Below are 9,178 nucleotides of genomic sequence, written 5' to 3' on the forward strand. Positions count from 1 at the left end.
CCCGTGAGCCATGGCCGCTGAGCCTGCACGTCCAGAGCCTGTGTTCTGCAACGGGAGATGCCACAACAGTGAGAGGCCCGCATACCGCAAAAATAAAAAAAAAAACGTTATTTTTACTAAAATGTATGTTATGGTGTGAAAGAGAAAATTTTAACCTAAACTGTCATTGAGTATTTTCAATATAGAACTGTCATTTATAAAAAAAAAGTGAGCTTGAAAAAGGAATACAGGTAAACAGTTTTACATGCATGCTGTATGAAAGAGTTCTATTCTCTAGGAATTGAAATAGCAAATTAAATAGATATTTAGTGAGACCCCAGCTAGTGCAAAGTGCTCTGCAAGATCTCCTCACCATATTAGGCCCACATGGCCAGTTTTGTGTGAGGCTTACCGATTTCATCATTGAGCCCACCACAGTTCCTGGCATAGTACCTTACACACAAATGTAGTTTGAGTTAGACTACAGAAAAAGTATACCCAGTTCACAAAAACAAACAGGAAAGAGTATATAATAGGCTGTTTCAAAGAGTTGAAATGACTACAGCCAGAGAAATTATATATAAAGTGAATCCAATTATGAGCCCACAGTGGAGTAAAGTTTGTCTTCTCTGAGACCTGGAAAAACCTAAGTCCATATTCTGACTGAAAAATCCTAAACAGCTGCATCGTGATTTTGGTCCTTTTTATTTCCTTTAAAAAATAATAGTATGTGTTAAAATTAGGCATTCTGGTCCCTGCAGAGAAGAAATTTGAAAATTTAGTCACATACTGCTCCTGGACAAACTCTCCACTGTTCCTTTCCCAGATCTCAGTTAAGGAAGAGCTTTAATTCCATTGCATAGCCCATTATTATGAGTTCTGTTACTGTTGTTGGATGATTAAAAGGAAGGAAAAGTACTGACAAATGAACACCTACTCTGTGCTGAGTATTATGCTAAAGTTCACATCAACTTAATTTAATTCTCTGAGTAATTCCATAAGATGGGTACTATTATCCCTATTTTAAGACCAGAAGCTAACCCCCAGAAAGGCTAACTTGTTGAAGGCCAGTCAAGAGATCCAAATTGTAGGTCTCATCTGTCTGACTCTAAATCCACTATATCATATGCATGTATTTCTTGACCTAGTGTAGGACAAATGACCCTTCCTTAATTTCTGATAAACAAAAGAGCACCTCCTCAGAGTGGAAGAAACAAACTCAACCATAACAGAATAGAATAAGCAGGGCCTGAAGGGCTGAGTTGTGCCTGGTCATCTCATCTCACCTGAGGCTTCATACATCTTGCATCTCCACGATTTACCAAACTTGGATAAAGGCAAAAAAGATAAAGGGGGCTAGTACTTCACACTAGGAGCAATTTTTAGGTTGCATGACAGAAACCAAATAAGTGGACTATAGGTTTCACAACTGTAAATCTGGTGCAAACAAAAGAGATTAGGAAATGATTAAACAACAAAGACTGTGACAGAGGAAAACTAAGAAAAAGTGGAGCTGTTTCAGAGGAAGGAGTCAGTGAAGATTTTATGGAGGAAAGGAGCCCTTAGCCAGGTCTCAATTTGGATGGGACCTGGACAAGAAGATGCATGGTACACCCATTCCAGACTAAATCATAGAGATAAGAATGAAACTGTCTTGGGACCAGAGAGGCGACAGGCCTGCAAGGTAAAAATGAGAGTATGATGGGAACAGTGAAAATAAATAATAACAATAAGTTGCATGGGGCTTACCAAGTAACACGCACATTTCTAAGTGATTTATATTGTCACCACATTCTGGCAGACATTCTGAAACTTAAACACAGTTAAATGATCTGCCCAAAGTCACACAACAGATAGTGTTAGAGCTGGGATTTGGAACCTATGAAGTATGATTCCAGAGTTTGTTCAATTAACCACTACAATGATACATTAAAGGAAAAGCATATTCAAGCAAAGACATATAGATACCACTTCTCTGTAGTCAACAATTAAGCTTTTCAATGCAAATTAAGAGAAAGTGAATATGTAGGAAAAATAGGTGAAAACTAGGCATAGCCTATAACTGGTCGAGATTTATAAAATTTATTACTTATGGGCAATGTGATTTACTATAAACTACAAATAAATTGAAATATGTTTTAATTAATTTTATTGGAGTATATTTGCTTTACAATGTTGTGTTAGTTTCTGCTGTACAGCAAAATGAATCAGCTATACATATATATATATATCCCCTCTTTTTTGGATTTCCTTCCCATTTAGGTCACCACAGTGCATTAAGTAGAGTTCCCTGTGCTATACTTTAAAAGAATTAACAGCACTTACAACACACTTTAAGTGGACCTATTAAATTTATATCCTTTTAATTCATAATCTGATCACTTAGAAAGATTAAGTGGAAAATTTCAAAGATTTTTAATTACCCTTTTTATCCTAATCTTCATATTACATAAAGTTTGATATACTATTATTAAACAGAGGTTAAAACTATGCACACACACAGCTACATCTATACACACTACATATTTAAGAGCAAAGGTGGGTAGTCAGCTCTGTCTCCATTGACTCTTTATTTTAGGTAATTTTAAGATAATAACATGTAGGAGGTGATATACAGTATTACTATCCCAACAATCTATACTAAGAAGTGTTATCCACAATTACCATTGTTCAATTTGGCATACTAAGATATATGGTAGTATCTGAAATATGTTTAAGAATTACATTTAAAGTTTAAGACATTAATTTTCAAACCACATATATTTTTCTATATCTATCTATCATATATGACAAACTGCAACCATTGTAATATAATGGCAGTGTTCTTATAATTAAAGACAAATGCTTTTCTGCTTTAAATACCTTGATTTTTCTATTAAACAATGACCACTTAGTTGGAAAATGTGAATAGTGTGTGTAAAATTTTGATTTAAACCTTCCCTCACTTCTTTCTAAAGACAGCAGCCAAAAAACTGAATAAGTCAGGGTGCCTTTGAAGATATTTAATTAAAATCTAATCTTAAAAGCTCACATAAATTAAGCTGTCATTCAGGAGACTTATGCATTCACATTTGCATATTACGTACAATTCATCAATTACTCATGTTTGAAAGCAATGCCTTTCCCAGGGTGCTGAACTGCCAACAGTGCCAACAGGCACGTGCAACCCACAAAACCATACCTACTGGTACCTTGGAGAAAGCCACCTCCATATGGTCCTTCATTTGCACATCCACAGAGCTCCAAGCACACTTAGAAAAATATGACCATGGTTTGATGGATTCTATTCAGCTAAATTCGACAGAGATGAACATTTTACTTAATCTTGGTGCAATTGTATAGTGGTGGCAATTCAACAATCCTTCTTCCGCTCATGGCAAGTTTTAAGATTGCAGTAAAGATACAGAATCGTTGCTGAGCTTCAGCATCACCAGTCAAAACAGTTAAGCTAATATTCTCTGCAAGTTGATAGAAGGCAACCATTTGTTTAGCATGGCATATTTGAGAAAGGTAAAAAAAATGTAACAAATATATACCTGTGTGTGTGCATACTTACATAATACATAGATACACATACACACATAGAGACTTGAAGGTGAAAATATCAAAGTGTGCAGTGGCTCATTCAGAACACTTGGAAAGCTTTAGATGTGGTGAAAATAAAATGCCCATAACTTTTCCAGACTGTGTTTTTTCCTAAATACTATTTTTGGGAAAAAAATGGCAACTCTTTAATAGCACAATGTCTACAAGCAAACAGATGCAAGGACACATTTTCCCCATGAGCTATAAGCTGTTACAATATACCTTTAACTTTTTATACACACTGAGAAAAGAGGTCACTCTAGTAGTCCCAAAGGGAAAATGGTACACTTATAAGACACGATATATAAGAAAAAGAAACACAGAACCCAAATGACATAATGGGGTAAGCTCAGCTACTGCCACAATATTTTACATGAACCTATTCCTTAATAGTCAGTATAATTGTTTTAGAATTCCAAACAACTGCTTGCTTTAAAAAGTGAGGCCTGAACCAGGGACATTTCTCCTTTCATACGCAATGCCTTCTCCCCTCTTTCTAAAATCTGTCACCAATTCCTTTATCGTTTAGACATCCAGAAAACTTCCAAAACTTAGAGCAACTGGTAAATTTAAATGATCTTCTCTCATTTATTTTATATAAGTTATAAGTCTGTGTACTTGCACATGTGCATACTGCAGCTAATGTTCAGCAAATGACTCATAAAAATTCAACTCTGTAAGGATGTTTTGAGTGCCCACTATGCACAAGGCACTGTGTTAGATATTGTGGGGAGTATAAAGATGCATTATACATGGTCAGAACTCAAAATATAATAAGAAAAATATACATGTACACTAAGGACTAAAATACTGGCATAAACAATGCATTTCGAGGACAAAAAGAGAGAAATATTCATTCTGAGGAGACCAAAGGGGGTGGCATTTGATCTGGTCCTTAAAGATGAGTATGACAAATGTGAAGATTGTTTCATAAATGTGCATGCCTTGTAGAGAGACCATGTTAATCTTTCTGTGTATCATTCCAATTTTAGTATATGTGCTGATAGAAAAAAAAACACATAATCAAAACTAGCTTGAGAATCCAGCTAGTGTTCAAAGCAGGAAAAAAACCAACATGAATATATGAGATAAACATTGTATCTTCTAATTATATACTATTTTCCATGGTACATACAGCTGGTTTAGTATAAACTGTGCTTTTACATATATCAAACATTGACCATTAGCCAGTCTTAATGTCAATTGCCATTGGGTATTAACTTGTTGCTGAACATTAGTTGGAATATAAAGACAGCAATAATAGTGAATTTATTCTATCAGAAAACAATATCTGCCTTTTATTCCTATCATCCTCTTCAATTTTCAAAATCCTGATTTCCCCCAACAGGTAATAGTATTAAGTGTGTATTACTTTTGTCATATAAATTTAATGTAAAACATTCCTATAAGAGGCAGTATGTTTAGTATCTGGAATGGGAGTAAATAGTACTGTAGAATATAAGATTAAGTGTGTGTGTGTGTGTATGTGTGTGTGTGTGTGTGTGTGTGTGTGTGTGTGTGTGTGTGTAGTAGTATGTGTGTGTGTGTGTGTGTGTGTGTGTGTGTGTGTGTGTGTGTAATTTCACTCTCTCTGGCTGCAATTTAACCCTGAGGAAAAGTATTTGAGTTTGGTTCTGAACGAAAAATATCTGTCATGAGTTATCAGGTTCAGTTAACAATGTTAGCAAAACAACTGATATTCAATGTGTCCAATGCTCTAGCATTCAGTGCTTGTTAGTTTTACAAGCTTTCTTCAAATCCTCCATCTCCGAACCCTGTAAAACCTACATGGGTTTTAATTATGATCAAGAAGCTGTCAGAAAAAATCTATATGGACAGATTTTTAGAATAACTAATTATTCATTGTAACAATTCAACTAATTAAATAATGTCTGGAATATGTTATTTTAAATAATGCAGTGTAGTGGGGACATATACAACATAAGGTGATTATATCTGAACAGTTAGTGATCATTTACTGTTATAATGATTTTGCCTTACAGGACAAAAACAGGTCTTTACTTAAATCATAACTGCTATTTACAACTGAAAGTTGTCTTATTACACTACCTCTCCCTAAGTGAAGAATAATGTATCATGTTGCCATATGTCTCTTTTCAAGAAATAGTTCTCCCTTCTTTCAGGAAAAAAAAGACTATACCCCCACAACTTTATTTCTTCAGACGAACACAGCCCTAATACTGAATAATGTCTTATTGAATGATTAGAAAATAGTTCTTCATTTTCTATGCTTACTGTGGTAAAATCCTTATTTCATATAGGGAGGAAAATGTTTTCCAGGTGAAAAATCATAGCAGAATTCAAACCAAAGAGAATTCAAGTTTTGTTAATAAATAAAACTGCCATAAATCCAAATAAGAAGGCTGACATTTTACCAGATATATAACATTCCATCATAAGTTACTCATTAGTCTAAACATTAATTAAAACTAACTAGTGAATTAAAAGGTATTTTAAGTCAGAAATAAAGAGGGAAAAAAGTCTCACAAACAATCACTATAAATAAAATATTAAAGTGGCAAAACTCACAAGGTTGTCAGTGTTCTAAGTTTATTTTTAAACATATCTTAAGGATAGGTATAGTATAAAAATATTTTATGCTAGGAATGAGTGAACTGAATGAGATATCTGCTCAGTTTAGAGGCTATTTTGATATACTGGTTTTGTTCTAGTTCAATAGTTATAGAAAATCTATAAATTCATTTCCAGTTCTGAGTCATTGGATTAAAAAAATTTAGCTCAGCTTGTGATTTAGTAAAAATAATAATGATAATAATTTGGAGGTTTGGATTCCACCAACTAGTAAGGCTTACTGCATTTTCAGATCATAATTTAGTTTAGCTCAAATCTTTATTTTAGATAATAGCAAAGAGCTAGACTAATGACTAAATTATAGCACTGTGCAAAAATATCTCTTACCTTTTGACATATAATGTGTATTTTAAGTTAAGCATAATATCTTCCACATTGTATTAATTTTTATTTTACTTCCTCTTTATATTTTCTATCTAACAAAACTGTCCTAAAATTAACTTGTGCAACAAATATGCTACATGATAGTGGTCTTCAAGAATCTGATGATGTTATTATATGACATATGGCTGGCAGTGTGACTTCTGTGTTGGAAAAGGTATCACCTAACAAGAAAGATAAATGTCCTGTCCACTGTGAAACTCTATTATATGTTGTTTAGGCAAGAAAGTCATTGAAAATGACAGAAGGTATGTCAATCAAAATATAGATATTAAAAATCCTTAAATACATATATTGATAATCCATACTGTGCTAAAAGAAGCACAATAAGCAGAATATTTTCTAAATTATAACTTTAAAGAAGGTCATAATTCTTGCCCCAGGCACACCTAAATATGAAACCTTCTTACTACTTTTTTGCAACAGCCTCACCATAAGCACCCATCAATTTTGCTGTCCAGAATGTTGTTTCAATCAAAATAAGATTAACAGTGCCACAGCAGAATATCAATGAAATATCTAACTTACTGAGAGCATCTGTCAGGATAGAAAGAGACAGAGTTTCGGTAGGAAACACTGTTAAGTTCTCATTTTCAAAGTTGGAGAATAAGGCAATAACAATCTCAATTCATTCAATTTGATATAGCAAATGCTTATTGAATTATTAATATTTACCATTGGTTAGCACTCATTATCAATCTAGTAGAATTTGGAAACTTTACACAAAAACATAGGTGCATGCATAAAATATGTATATATGTGTGTATATACATTTCCACATCACTAGAACCTAGTAGAATTCATGGCACATGGTAAACACTTAATAAATGTTTATTAAATGATGTAATGATTTAATCCACTTTAATTTTGCACAGGTAACTCCCTAAAAAGGTATTGTCACATCTCTTCTATCAACAATGTTATCTTTGTGAGGCTTACTGCGGACTGGGGGTTAAAATGGAGGACATTAAATATGTCTTCTTCCAACTGTTGGTCCTTATCGCTTTGTCCTTACCCTTCCCTTCCTAAGCCACACAGGCTAAATAAACAGCTAAGTCTTTAACTTCCAACATATTAGACAATATCACATTATAACTGTCTTTTGGGTTTTGTTGGATTTTGAATACAAGTCTTTAACATGATGACAAGACACACTCCCTAACCTTGTTTGGTGGGTGCATTAATTTATAGGAGTAACAAGCTTGGAATCAGCATAGAGAGTGGTATTTTACAGATGCCTTAACTAGAAATGAGTTCATATCTTTAGCAAAAACTCAAAAAAGAATTGGTAATATGCCCACTAGCTTTCAACTGACATAATGAAGAGAGTCCCTGACATCTTAAAAGAAGGAGTTAGAATTAAATAAGTGAAGACATGCTCAGTTAAAAATGGAATAAGGACAAATGATAAATGGCATATCAATAAATAATAACAAGAAAATAATAAGATGAATAAAATGGGCAATAGCTTACAAAGTTACAAATGTAGGCAAATGAAGAGTAGAGCTACCTAAATGACATCCAAGTACTTAGAACATTACTGTAGTCAGCAATACTCTAACACCAAAATATAAACATACAGCTCTATATATTTCATGGTGTTCTGCTTATATTCTATTTTATTATTCAAGCACAAATGAACTTGACTCATAACCATTGACAGTTACTATATACTTCTAGATTGAAAATACTGTCCAAATAAGAATGCAGTAACCAAGGCTTGCTCTGGTAATTCTTTCACATCTTTCATTCTTAAGCAGAATTGGAACTTTCTAACCACTTCTGGTTGCTGATAACAAGAAACAATAAGATATTACTTAGGAAAAAGAAAAGAGAGTTCAGCATAATTTCTGCTGACACCATGATTTCACCCTTAGAACATTTTCTAAATTACAAGGTTAGGTATTTGAAGCCAGTTACCCCAACGTGTAAAATAGCCTTATGAGCTTGAAGAAGCCTCACCAACCATATTCTGTCTATCACTATAAAGTACCAACCCCACTTCTACCATTCAACAACTTATCCATGTAGCCTACTACTTTCATCTGCAATGTTAGATTTGCATTTAGATTGTGCAGCCATGGGGAACCATATAGCACAGTCTTTAACACCTCCAGCTTCCTTGACCCAAATTGGCAAAATAAAATGAATTTATCAAGGTCTTCAAAGGTCATAGTGTAGGAAATCAGTAACATATAGGCAAAACAAATGCATTATCCCATTTTTGTGTTTACTATACAGAGAGGCCCAACTGCAAAGCTCTTCAGGTCATTCATTCTGAAAAAAACATTGAAAATGAATATATTAAAGCAATCTTTCTATGTATTGAGATTAAAAGTAGGTAATTCTTTTTGAAGTAACAGATACTTTAAACCACCTTTTTAAAGCTTGTAGGAATCAAGCCAGAGCACAGAACACTTAAGGCATCAATGTGATATCCCACAACATTATGTACACATCTCTTCCAGGTTGTCAAAATTATGGCCAGTTTCATTGGATCTGGTGCCCTTTACTTCAAAGAACCTACAGATATCTGTCATAAACTATGGTATCTGGAAGTGTATTCTGCTAGTCAAGAATGTCACAAATTCAAAGCCATAGTCTTGGGTGCACCATGCAT

The 9,178-nt window shown here is 33.9% G+C and overlaps 1 non-coding gene across 1 annotated transcript; it reads right to left on the reverse strand.

Moving 5' to 3' along the window:
* Positions 1-4,476: 4,476 nt before the first annotated feature.
* Positions 4,477-4,583, reverse strand: LOC112408412 (U6 spliceosomal RNA). Its single transcript, XR_003004946.1, has one exon. It is a non-coding gene; the product is annotated as a U6 spliceosomal RNA (small nuclear RNA).
* Between the last annotated feature and the right edge of the window lie 4,595 nt (positions 4,584-9,178).

Source organism: Neophocaena asiaeorientalis, unplaced genomic scaffold, assembly GCF_003031525.2.
Source record: "Neophocaena asiaeorientalis asiaeorientalis breed wild unplaced genomic scaffold, Neophocaena_asiaeorientalis_V1.1 scaffold384, whole genome shotgun sequence".
Classification (NCBI taxonomy): Eukaryota; Metazoa; Chordata; class Mammalia; order Artiodactyla; family Phocoenidae; genus Neophocaena; species Neophocaena asiaeorientalis.